The 13,634-nt window shown below is 51.0% G+C and overlaps 1 long non-coding RNA gene across 1 annotated transcript; it reads right to left on the reverse strand.

Moving 5' to 3' along the window:
- Positions 1–6,610: 6,610 nt before the first annotated feature.
- LOC143696625 (uncharacterized) lies at positions 6,611–8,038 on the reverse strand. Its single transcript, XR_013186016.1, has 3 exons — positions 7,911–8,038; positions 6,985–7,020; positions 6,611–6,884 (listed from the first exon to the last, which is right to left on the reverse strand). It is a non-coding gene; the product is annotated as an uncharacterized LOC143696625 (long non-coding RNA).
- Positions 8,039–13,634: the final 5,596 nt, after the last annotated feature.

Raw genomic sequence — 13,634 nt, forward strand, 5'->3', positions numbered from 1 at the left:
CCTGGCTCTCTGTCAATCACTCAGCCTCCCATCCCCTCCATGCAGAAGTTTCGGTCCAAGTCGTCCAGTGATCAGCCAGAGGCCAGGGGTCAGCCCCCCGAGCCTTGCCCCATACGCTGTCCTGTATGTCTATGCCCCAGCATCCATCCCTTAGGGTCACTTATTGGTTGGTAAAATGTTATCTACTTTCGGTTTCCACCTCCCTTTAAATGTAACCTTGGCACATCTCCCTGGGGCTCTTGGCAGGAGGCCCCTGAGGTGCAGGAGCTCCTTTGGGACTCCTAATAAAACCTTGGATTAACCCCTGCTAAGAGTCGGCCCTTTATCATCTACCGCTGTCTCTGGTGTCTCTTGTGCTGCACAGGGGCCCAGCCCAGGTGCCCTCAGCACCCTCGGGGCACAGAGAGTGTCTCCCCCCAGCCCAGGTGCCCTCAGTTCCCTCGGGGCACACACAGAGAGTGTCTCCCCCCAGCCCAGGTGCCCGCAGTACCCTCGGGGCACAGACAGTGTCTCCCTGCTCTCGGCCGTGTCAGGGCTGCCCCCCAGTGTCTGCCGACTCGGGACCGCACAAACCCGCTCGGCTGCTGATTGTGGCGGTGTTTGAGGGTCCCCAGGACGAGGGAAGAGACGAGAATCTTGACTCCACCTCTCAGAAGGCTGAAATATTATTTTATGATCTCTATTATATTAAAAGAAAATGAGATAGTAGAACTATACTAAAAGAGCAAGGAGACATCAGAAAGCTGGAAAGGAATGAATAATAAAAATAATAAAATAAAATAAAATAATAAAAACCTGGGACTGCTCACAGCCCCGACGCAGCTGGACCATGATTGGTCATCAAGTAGACACTGCACAGGAGACTAATCCAAGATGCCCCTGTTGCTAAACCATCTCCAGCCCACACTCCACAGCCAGCAGATCGTTATTGGTTCCATTTCTGTTCTGAGGCTTCTCAGGAGAAAAATCCCAGCAAAAGCATTTTCATCAAACACGTCAGTGCCAGGTGATGGCACAGGCAGCATCGGCCGGCCGAGGTCACTGTGTCATCCCTGCCAGCCCAGGTGTCACAGCAAGGAGGAGAGAGTTCACCCTGTGCTCACCCTGCAATACAGAGCAATACAACACACATATTAACACAAGATGATAACCTTTTTCTATTTTCTTTACATGTGGATTTATTGTTATAGGAAACCCAAAACAACAAAAGCACACAAAAAACAACACTCATCTACAATTAACACCCCCTTCAGATGACACACGAAGTCACCATCCCTCTCATCACAACTGCTAAATTACACCCCAGCAATCATTGGTCCTCGGGAACGTGGTTCCCGGGAGCCTCAAAAAAAATCTTCCTGCCTGACAAAAACCCCGGTCCCTGGACAGTCCGCGCCCAAACTCTGGTGATGAGCGTCGCCTCACAGACCGACTGGGACCGAGGAAAAAAAAACAGCCGGCGGGGGGGAAACCCAGCTGGGGATTTTTTATTCTAAATTTAAAAATGAGTTGAAAAACTTGAAAAGCAAAAGTCACACACACAAGGTTAAATCCAGTAATCCAGTCGGCATGCGCTGACACATGCAGAGATGAGCAGACGCAGACAGACACAGACACATGCTCTCACACACGCTCACACGCTCTTCCCACTTACACACTCGCTGCGGCCCTTACTCGAGACGCTGAAGAACGTGCTGCCACACATCTTCTGGCTGCGCTCCTTGACGTCAGTTGGTAGGTTCTGGGGAAATCGGTAGCCTCGGGGACCTGTGAGACGACAGGAAGCGGTCAACGAGTGGCTATCTGACAGCTAGGACTTGTCTCCACTCTGGACCAATAAGTTTTCTACCCAAAATCCCATAAAAGACAGATGAACAGTAAAGTTTTTATAACTCTTCTACCTGACTGTGACTACGTGCCCGGGCAGGGCAGCTCCAACCATAAGTGGTACAATATAAGTACACACAACAATCTAAGTCGATGCATACAGTGCAAGTGTACATAGAGGGTAGGTACATACAGTATAAGCCAGCACAGGTACACACAATATAAGCCAGGACTTGAGATAACTCGCTGGAAGATGAATTCTTGAGTCCTATACCCTTGAGAAGATGGAACCTATAGAAGTACTGCAGTCACATGAGGAGGGTGCAAGACACTCCCTCTAGCAGTCCAAGAAAATGGCATGGAAAAAAAGGCACTACCAAAGCTGGTAGTGAGAAGGAAGATGGATGAGAACATCTTGTCCGTTTGAGACATTCCTGTCTCAAAGAGTAAAAATGTAAAGATGCCAGAATAAGGGATATCCAGAAAGGAACGTGAGTAGAATACAGCCTATATGGCACAGAATAGTGCCGATAAAGCATTGAGACGTAATAAAGGCCTATGACGTGGAAGACAACGGACACAGACACGGACAACACAGACACGGACAACATAGACACAGAGACAAGTGGCAACTGCCTGGCACTGTCCCCTTAGGCACCCGAGATGCCTAGCGCAAGATGTGCCAGAGGCTGATGATGCCAAAGGAGAGGAAGCCCTATGACGATAGCATGTGATGATGAAATGTAACTCGTTAAAAGAAGTTAGTGCCACAGCAGTTAAGAGGATGCTCGAGAGGCTCAGCAAGCCTAGAGAAGGAAGCCGACGGCCGGGTGACCGTGGCTGTAGCTCCGGACGTGAAGGCAAGCTCCTCAGGGGAAAGATCCGTGACGACGTCGGGCCGAGGAAGGCAGACAACGCAAAGTTCACGAGAATCCTGAGATGGGTCGGAACTGCCCTGCCCGGCAAAGGCTCTGGTCAGGCTGAGGAGAAATCCTCTCCCTCTTCTTCCTCTTCTTCCAGAGAGCTGGTCCCACTACAGACCTCTCCGCTAAGCTGACATCAAATTGCCCTCTGTGATAGTAAAGGTTTTTCCCCTTCTCCCAACTGCTGGCCCCGACACTTATCTTTTGGAAAAGGAGCAGACAAAATCCATCCTCGGTCGGACGTGGATGGTGAAATGTGCTCCGTGTGTGCCTCGGTGCTGTTGTTTCCAACCTTTGGCTACGAGGCTCCTCAGGGTACCTAAGACAAAACAGAAAAGGTGACTATTGCCGTCAAAAACAGTAATCCCCAGGGCTCCTCCGCACCCCTGCCCCGGCCCACCTCAAATCTTGATTTGACTCCAGAGGCTGCCCAGAAGATACCTGCAAAAAGAATAGGTACACACTGAGCATGCTGCTGTGTAACACTCACCTGTGAGTCAGCCTGCCTAAACACCGACTCACCTGCCCTCCTCTGTTCCTTGGCATGCCTAGGGCAGCGACAGCACCTGCAAAGAAACAAAGCAGAAAAGCATGCTGAGACACTGTGAAAACACAACCTCCCAAATCTGACAAGGATGCCACACTGATACCTTAAGCTGCACACAGCTGGAATGGGCATGCCCGGCCAGGATAGACAGCAAGTGGACCACCTAAAATAAAAAGTGGAGATGCTAAGAGCTGCACCAGAAACTGAGACATCAGCAAAAACAACTGCTTCTGTACACTACTCAATGCTCACCTCGCCCACTCGGCCTTGACTTCCTAAAAAGAGAGCCATCATTTATGCTCTCTCTACAGAGACAAACAGTGACTGACCTGCTCGGGGGAATCCCCTCACCCGGGATGGGGGGCTCTGCCCTGGATTTCATCCTTCTGCACCTGAAAGAAAGGACAAAAATCAAAGAGCTGCAGGATAACTTAAGAGCTCCAGACATCTTGTGCCCATCTACAAATCCCACCTAGAGTCCAACGACACCCCACATTACAAACATCAAGTCCCCGGGACTTCTCCTATTGCACCAGGCTATGCAGCAAGGCAGAGCAGCTCCAGCACAAATGTGTGCAGACACCCGTGACACAGGACAGGACAAACAACGGGGACACAACAGGAACAGAAATCTCTGGGTAAGGAAAATGACAGCGAGCACCAAGAGGATGCAAAATTAGAGGACCGAGGTGAAACTGATGGCGGGCTGATGAAGTTCAGAGAACCCTGGAGGAACAAGATGCTAACTGAATGATTTATTCCAAGAACTGCAAAGATGGATGCCCGAGAATCCTACGGTCAGAAGCCTCTACCTGTCCCCACATTCTTACAAGTCCTAATCCATCATAACAGAACCTTGCAGGGTGCAGCTGTCCATACAGCTCAGAACAAGACCTGAAAAGACATCTGACTGGATGCTTCGAAAAAGAGTTGCCATTCTGATACCTGTCTGAGCTGCCGAGTTAAAAGTTCCATGGCATCGGTGCCAGGGCAAGGAACGCTGAGAGTACAGATACTAAGACTGGTGCCAAGGTTTCTGACAGGCCCCTCAAAGGGCTATGATAAAAGACATGAGATATCCAACAACACATAATACACAAAAGACAAGTGACACAATACACACTGGGACTGCTCTGCCCCGCTCACCTCAGCACTGGGATCAAAAGTGAGATTTTGCTTTTATGGGGCCTAAGGGGCCACTTCATGGACACCCCCCCACCTCCAAAGCTACTCACCTCCAAAGCGGACTCAAATCCCCCCCTCCCAGTAATTCCCAAACCAGCACCCTGCTTTCATCCCCCCTGGGGGTCGTGGCCCTCTACTTCTCTCTCAGACATCTGGGGATGCCGGTCTCAGGTGCAAAGAAAGGCCACCTCGTCAGCTGGGAAGGTCCTGCTGGCACCAGGCTGGTGTCTCTTCGACAGCTGTATTAAAGAAAACCAAACATCAATGCCTGATCGTGGCACCACATTGGCCAAAACCCCACAAGTCTGCTCCTCACCCTTCTCTTAAGAACGCTCAGCTGCTCGGGCCGCATGCTTCGGGCACGCTCAGAGACCGAGGCCGTCATCACAGGGGACGCCTGGGTTAAGAGGAGATGAGGTGATTTGGCACGGCTGAAACCTGAGTGGACCCTCGCTCCTCCCCCCTACTTCCCTGACTCACCACAACTCCTGGGCAGCTGCCGGAGGCCACCTGGATGGCACCTTTAAATAGAAAAGTTCAGGGTTTCATCACCAAGTCCTGTAATGCATCCACAGGGCTCACATTTGCAGGAAACCCGGTGCATCGGCCGGCTGGTGACAGGGGCTTGGCATACTCCGAGTGGATTGCCTAAAGTGCACAAACGAGAATGGAAGCTTAGAGCTGCACCAGAAATTGAGACCTGAGCAATAACAACTACTGCTCTCCACTGCTCACCTTGACAGCTGGTATCCACATCTGCTTCCTAAAAAGAAAGACAAAGAACAGTGCTGTAACAGAGTCACCATACACACTTCTGCTGCAGAGACAAACGGGGCCTCACCTGCACGGGGGAAACCCCTCACCCGGGATGGGGCCCTCTGGCACACATTTAATCCATCTGAATCTGAAAAAAAAGTTAGGACAAAACTCAAACTGTTGCAGGATAACTTAGGAGCTCCAGACGTCTTGTGTCCATCTACAAATCCCATCTAGAGTCCCACTACACCCCACATTACAAACTCCCAGGGACTTCTCCTACTGCACCAGGCTATGCGGCAGGGCAGAGCAGCTCCGGCACAAATGTGTGTGCTGACACCCGTGACACGGGACAGGACGTGACAGACAGGGGGGACACAACAGGAACAGAAATCTCCTGGCAAGGAAAGTGGCTGCAAGGACTCAGAGAACGCAAAAGGAGATGACCGAGATGAGACAGATAGCAAACTGATGAGGCTCAGAGAACCCTGGAGGAAGATGCTGGCTGAAAGATTTATTCCAAGAACTGCAAAGATGGATACCCAGGAATCCTATGGTCAGAATCCTCACCCTAACCTCGCATTCTTACAAAGCCTAATCCGTTGAAATGGAGCATTGTGGAGCACGGCTGTCCATGCAGCTCAGAACAAGACCTGAAAAGCCACCTGACTGGATGCTTCCAAAGAGAGATGCAGTTCTGATGCCTGTCGGAGCTCCCGAGTCAAAGGTTCCATGGCCTGGGCACCAGGCTGAGGAACACTGAGATCACAGATTCTAAGAATGGCGCCAAGGTTTCTGACAGGCCCTTCACAGGGCTAAGATAAGAGACATGAGATACCCAAACATCACATAATACACAAAAGACAAGGGACACGATACACACCGGGACTGCTCTGCCCTGCGCACCTCAGCACTGTGATCAAAAGTGAGACTTTCCTTTTATGTGGCCTAAGGGGCCACATCTTGGCTACCCTCATCTCCAGAGACAACTCAACCCCCTCCCCCCCAGGAGCCCCAACCCAGCACCCTGCTTTCATCCCCTCTGTGGGTCGTAGCCCTTGACTTATCTCTTGGACATATGGAAATCCCAGTCCATGTCAGGTGCGAAGGAAGGCCACCTCGTCAGCTGGGAAGGTACTGCTGGCACCGGGCCGTTGTCTCTTAGACAGCTATATCAAAGGAAACCAAACATCAATGCCTGATCCTGGCACCACATTGGCCAAAACCCCACAAGTCTGCTACTCACCCTTCTCCTAAGAAGGCCCGGCTCTTCGGGTCGCACGCTCCGGCCGCGCTCGGAGGCCGATGCCATCGTCATGGGGTGCGCCTGGGTTAAGTGGACAGGAGGTGACGTGGCATTGCTGAAACCTGAGTGGACCCTCACTCCTCCTCCCTACTTCCCTGACTCACCGCAACTCCTCGGCGGTTCCTGACGGCTGCCCGGAACGCGGGGCTCGCGAGAGCGGCAAACCCGGTCTGGCGGCCCGTTGGGGATGGGAGCTTGGCATGCTCCGAGCAGATGGCCTAAGGCACAAAAATGAGAATGGAGACTTAGACTTGCCCCAGGAATTGAGACCTCAGCAACAAGAAAGGCTACTGCTCACCTTACCCTCTTGAACTTGACTGCTGAGATCCTGCTATACTTGCTAAAAATAAAGACAAAGAACAGCGCTGTAACAGGGTCACACTTGACACATCCCCTGCACAGACAAATGGTGACTGACCCGCTATGGGGAACCCCCTCACCCGGGATGGGGTGCTCTGCCATGGATGCATCTGCACCTGCAAGAGAGTTAGAACATATGTCAAACACCTGCAGGATGACTCAAAAGCTGCAAACACCTTATATCAATCTAGGAACAGCATCTAGAGTCCAAGTACACCCCACATGAAAAATTTCAACTCCCCAGGGCTTGTCCTATTACAAAAGGCTATGCAGCAGGGCAGAGCAGCTCCGGCACAAATATGTGCAGACACCTGTGACACAGGACAGACAGGACACAACAAACAATGGGCACACAACACAGACAGAAATCTCTTGGCAAAAAGGATTACTGCGAGCAACGAGAGCATGCCAAATGAGATGACTGAGGTGAGACTGATGGCAAGCTGATGTGGCTCAGAAAACACTGATGGAAGAAGATGCTAACTGAATGATTTATTCCAAGAACTGCAAAGATGGATGCCCGAGAATCAGACCGGTCAGAAGCCTCTACCGGTCCTCACATTCTTTCAAGTCCTAATCTGCCATAATGGATCCTGGCAGGGCACAGCTGTCCATACAGCTCAGAACAAGACCTGAAAAGACATCTGACTGGATGCTTCCAAAGAGAGATGCAATTCTGATACATGTCTGAGCTCCCCAGGCAAAGGTTGTAAGGCATGGGTGCCAGGCCAAGAAATGCAGAGATCACAGACGATAAGAACAATGCCAAGGTTTCTGACAGGACCCTGAAAAGGCTAAGGTAAGAGACATGAGATACCCAAACAACACATAATGCACAATAGACAAGGGACACAATACACACCGGGACCGCTCTGCCCAGCGCACCTCAGCACTGGGATCAAAAGTGAGATTTTGCTTTTATGGGGCCTAAGGGGCCACTTCATGGACACCCCCCCACCTCCAAAGGGGACTCAAAAACCCATCGCAGGATTTCCCAAACCAGCACCCTGCTTTCATCCCCCCTGGGGGTCGTAGCCCTCTACTTCTCTCTCAGACATCTGGGGATGCCGGTCTCAGGTGCAAAGAAAGGCCACCTCGTCAGCCGGGAAGGTCCTGCTGGCACCGGGCTGGTGTCTCTTCGACAGCTGTATTAAAGAAAACCAAACATCAATGCCTGATCGTGGCACCACATTGGCCAAAACCCCACAAGTCTGCTACTCACCGTGCTCCTAAGAACGCTCAGCTGCTCGGGCCGCATGCTTCGGGCACGCTCAGAGACCGAGGCCGTCGCCACAGTGGACGCCTGGGTTAAGAGGAGATGAGGTGATTTGGCACGGCTGAAACCTGAGTGGACCCTCGCTCCTCCCCCCTACTTCCCTGACTCACCACAACTCCTGGGCAGCTGCCGGAGGCCACCTGGATGGCACCTTTAAATAGAAAAGTTCAGGGTTTCATCACCAAGTCCTGTAATGCATCCACAGGCTTCACATTTGCAGGAAACCCAGAGCATCGGCTGGCTGGTGACGGGGGCTTGGCATACTCTGAGTGGATTGCCTAAAGTACACAAACGAGAATGGAAGCTTAGAGCTGCACCAGAAATTGAGACCTGAGCAATAAAAACTACTGCTCTCCACTGCTCACCTTGACTGCTGGTATCCACATTTACTTCCTAAAAAGAAAGACAAAGAACAGTGCTGTAACAGAGGCATCATTTACACTTCTGCTGCAGAGACAAACGGGGCCTCACCTGCACGGGGGAAACCCCTCACCCGGGATGGGGCCCTCTGGCACACATTTAATCCATCTGAATCTGAAAAAAAAGTTAGGACAAAACTCAAACTGTTGCAGGATAACTTAGGAGCTCCAGACGTCTTGTGTCCATCTACAAATCCCATCTAGAGTCCCACTACACCCCACATTACAAACTCCCAGGGACTTCTCCTACTGCACCAGGCTATGTGGCAGGGCAGAGCAGCTCCGGCACAAATGTGTGCAGACACCCGTGACACGGGACAGGACGTGACAGACAGGGGGGACACAACAGGAACAGAAATCTCCTGGCAAGGAAAGTGGCTGCAAGGACTCAGAGAATGCAAAAGGAGATGACCGAGGTGAGACTGATGGCAAACTGATGAGGCTCAGAGAACCCTGGAGGAAGATGCTGGCTGAAAGATTTATTCCAAGAACTGCAAAGATGGACACCCAGGAATCCTACGGTCAGAATCCTCTCCCTAACCTCGCATTCTTACAAAGCCTAATCCGTCATAACGGAGCACTGAGGAGCACGGCTGTCCATGCAGCTCAGAACAAGACCTGAAAAGCCACCTGACTGGATGCTTCCAAAGAGAGATGCAGTTCTGATGCCTGTCGGAGCTCCCGAGTCAAAAGGTCAATGGCCTGGGTACCAGGCCAAGGAATGCAGAGATTACAGATGCTAACAATGATGCCAGGGTTTCTGCTAGGCTCCTCAAAGGCCTAAGGTAAAAGACATGACACATCCAACCACACAGAACACACAATAGACAAATGACACAATACACACCAGGACTGCTCTGCCCTGCGCACCTCAGCACTGGGATCAAAAGTGAGACTTTGCTTTTATTTCCCCCCCAGGCCTAAGGGGCCGCTTCGTGGACACCCCCGTCTCCAAAGCGGACTCAAAAACCCCTCCCGGTGGGTCCCTGCCCTGCGCCCTGGTTTCATCCCCTCTGTGGGTCATGGCCCTCTACTTATCTCTCAGACATCTGGGGATGCCGGTCTGTGTCAGGTGCAAGGGAAGGCTGCCTCGACAGCTGGGAAGGTCCTGCTGGCACTGTTGTTCAACAACTTCCTGTTGTTTCTTCGTCTGCTCCAATAAAGAAAACAAAATATCAATGCATAACCTCAGCAGCACATTGGCCAAAACCCAACAATTCTGCCACTCACTCTTTTCCCAAGAATGCCCGGCTCCTGGGGCCGCACGCTTCAGCCGCACTCGGAGGCTGACGCCATCGTCGTGGGGCACGCCTGGGCTAAGAGGAGACGAGGGGATGTGGCGCTGCTGAAACCTGAGCGGAGCCTCGCTCCTCCTCCCTACCTCCCTGACTCACCGCAACTCCTCGGCCATTGCTGAAGGCTGCCCTGGTGACACCTTTAAACAGAAAAGGCAGAGGCTTCATCGCCGAGTCCCGGGATTCTTCCCCAGGGCTCGGGAGAGCGGCAAACCCGGCGCGTCGGCCGGTTGGTGACTGGGGCTTGGCCTACTCCGAGTGGATTGCCTGAAGCGCAGAAACAGGAACGGATGCTTAGAGCTGCACCGCAAAGTGAGACTGGAGCAATAACAACTAACTGCTTCTGTACGCTACTCAATGCTCACCTTGCCCACCTCACCTTGACTGCTGATGTCCAGCTTTACTTCCTAAAAAGAAAAAGAACAGAGCTGTAACAGAGTCACACTTGACACTCTCCCTGCAGAGACAAACGGTGACTGACCTGCTCGGGGGAACCTCCTCACTCGGGATGGGTGGATGGATTTTGCCCTGGATTTTATCCTTCTGTGTCTGAAAGAAAGCGAGGACAAACGTCAAAGGGCTGCAGGATATCTTCACAGCTCCAAACATCTTCTGTCTATCTAGGAATATCATCTAGAGTCCGGCCACACCCCACAAACTGCGTGTCCCTGAGCCTTGTCCTGTTGCAGCAGCCTCTGCGGCAGGGCAGAGCAGCTCCGGCACAAACATGTGCAGACACCCGTGACACAGAACGTGACCAACGGGGGGACGTTAAACACGACACATTATGCTTGTGGTGAGGGCCTCGAGGGGAAAAGGCAAAAGGGACCCCAAAGACACAGTAGGTAACACGGTACACCCGACAACACGACGTGGACCGGAACTGCTCTGCCCTGCCCGCCTGCACGCTGCCATCAAATGTGGAGTCTCTCCCCTTAGCTGTCCTAAGAGGCCCCTTGGAGAAGATTGCTTTTCCCTCTGCTAATTTTTCAATCTGTCCCAGGAACTCCCAACCCGCTGCTCTCCCTTCTCCAGGCCGTGACCCAGACTTATCTTTTGGATGATCGGCGATGTGAATCCACGTTGCACCTGAAATGAGTCTGCCTCGGAGGGCCCCGTGATCGCCTGTTAGCCTCTCGGTCAGCTACAATAAAGAAAACCAAAACCAAAGTATGAGTTCAGAGTTATGTGGGCCAAATCCCAGCAAGTCAGCTACTGGCCCTCTCCTGAGTGTGCCTGGCTCCTTCAGGCTCCACCTTCATCCTGATTCCAAGGCTGTGGCCTTTACTATTAGTGGCACCTGGGTTAGAGAAAAGCACAGTTAAATGGCATTCCTGTGGGTGCACTGGATGACCTTGTGTGAGGAAGACATGGGAATGCCTCTGCTATGCTTCTGAAAAGCCCTGCGTGGGGGGGCCCTCAAATAAACACCCTTTCTCACCCTGCTGCCTGCAAACCCCCCTGCCCCCCAATAACTCCTAACTGGACACCTGCTCACCCTCCCTCTCCCAGTCACAACCCTCAACTCACCTGAAGCCTCCATCTCAAACATCATTTTTGACACTGGGCAGATGCCTCCTGTGACATGATCAATCTGCTGAAAGAAGTGCTGTGCTGGACACAACCTGGGATCTCTGGAAGCTGTACACCTCCTAAAAACAATAAAAACACGAAATAAGAACAAAACCAGAAATTGCAAATGCACTTTATCACCCCTAAACACCAAATCTGAAATCGTCACCTTAAATACTCCCTGTATTCCATGCCATTTTCTTCACAGGATCTTCCAAGCCTCTATTGCTTTAGATGCCCAGAAACACCTGCTGAAAGCAAGCTGAGATAAGCTGAAAGAGGCTCTTCACTGAAATGACAGGAGAGCCCTCACCCCAGCACATCCCAGAGAGGGAATGAAACCCCTCAGCAAAGGCTGGGGTTAATATACCCCTGATGGTGCCCGCCTCCCATTCCCATGATGCCTGAGAAAAGGGAGAGGGCTAATCCCACCAAATATAAAAGCCCTCAGAGCGGCTGCAGCTGTTTGGCTCCTCTGACTCAAATTCAAAGGGAGTAAAGGCCTTGTTATAGAAGAAAGCTCTTCAGAAAAATAACAGCGCTTTCTTTTTTGACACAACTGCTTGGAGCAGAACAACAGAAAAATGGTAAGACATTAAAGCATTGTGTTTAGGTAGCATACCTAGATAAATTGGGTAATTTGCTGTTAACTTACATAATTATTCTGTGTTTAACAAAAGCCATCTAATAAATTAACACCCAAAACTCCAGCAGCCCAGCTGGCCCTACCAAATCTCTCTGTTGATACATGCAGTAAACAAAACCAAAATCCCAGGAAGACCTATCAGAAGTCTAGGAAAGAAACCTCTTGAAATTAATCCTACCTCAAATACAAACCAACCCGTCCAGAAAGTTAGCTTCACTCAAAAAACTATTTACACAGAGTTAATAAGACCAAGAAATAAAACAACACACCATCTACCACCAACGAATACAACAGTGAAGGAAAAAAACCCATGTTTTTTTTCTTTTTTTTATTTCAACTAACTTCCTTTATTAGCTAGAACCAAAGATTTTGCCAGGGCTGTAACAACAACAACAACTTCTTTTTCTTCTTCTCCTTCTGAAATGTCCCTTCTCCTTCCCAAATTCCTTACAACTTCTGAGTTTCAATCCAAGCCAAAAGCAAAATCCGTGCACTTGTGAGTCCAGTGCTCCTGTCAGATTCTCTGTCTCACTCCACATCTTCTTACACTTTCAGTCTGAACGCTGTCCTGCCCTGATGAGTTTGACAGAAGCATTGGCACATGTTAAGAGAGCATTTCCCTGCCTCCCTCCCTCCCTCCCCAGAGCTGGTTTCCTTAGCGCATTTCAATCGATCCCGAGCCCGCAATGATGCGCGCTCACCTCAAGGCTCACAGCAAGCACGCAGCAGCTCAGGCTGCCTTGGCTCCAGGGCTCTGTGCTTGGATAGCTGAGAAAACTCCCGATGAGCCTCTGTTCCAAGACATTGGAATGCAATTTCCCTGTGCATTTGGTGGCAGCTTTGGGTCCCTCTGGGGGACGGCACCCAGCGTGACCCCCGCCCCTCGCCCGCCCCCCACCTGCTCCTGCACCGCCGTGGGGCTCCCTCTCCTGGGCACCTTGGGGTGCCCCCAACGGCATCAGAGCCCCGAGCCCTCACCCCCCCTTTCCCTGACCCCCAAAGAAGGCTCCGAACGAGTCCGACTGCCCTGGACAGCAGCGCAGCGCTTCCCCCAAGCCCTTCCCCAGATGATGAAATCTCCAAGTGATTCAATCTCTCCTAGGAAAATTCAGTCAAGGGTTTAATATCTGAAAGCTTTACTCTCAAGAAGAATCATTTAAATTTGCCATCCTTGACAGGAGTTGTGATTGTGAGACCAAGTAGAGGAAGTCATGCTGCAGAACAATAAAATGATTTAAATATGAACTGGTTCAAGCCTGAACTGACACTTTGAATGTTTCTGTCTCTCTGCTAAAAAAATTGGGTGTAAGAGAGGGGTTTAACTTTGTTCATTGCTAAATACACAGAAATCTAACATTGAAGTGCCTAGGCACAATACACACAGGTTAGAAAAATGGCGGTGGTACACATTGCATTCAGCTGCAGGCAGAAGGATTAGCTACCTCACACATACCCAATGTGCCTTCCAAGATATTCAATTGAACTTTGGACTCTGATTTCTAAGAACAGGAAAGTGAGGCAG

This window comes from Agelaius phoeniceus, chromosome W, assembly GCF_051311805.1.
Source record: "Agelaius phoeniceus isolate bAgePho1 chromosome W, bAgePho1.hap1, whole genome shotgun sequence".
NCBI classification, from domain to species: domain Eukaryota; kingdom Metazoa; phylum Chordata; class Aves; order Passeriformes; family Icteridae; genus Agelaius; species Agelaius phoeniceus.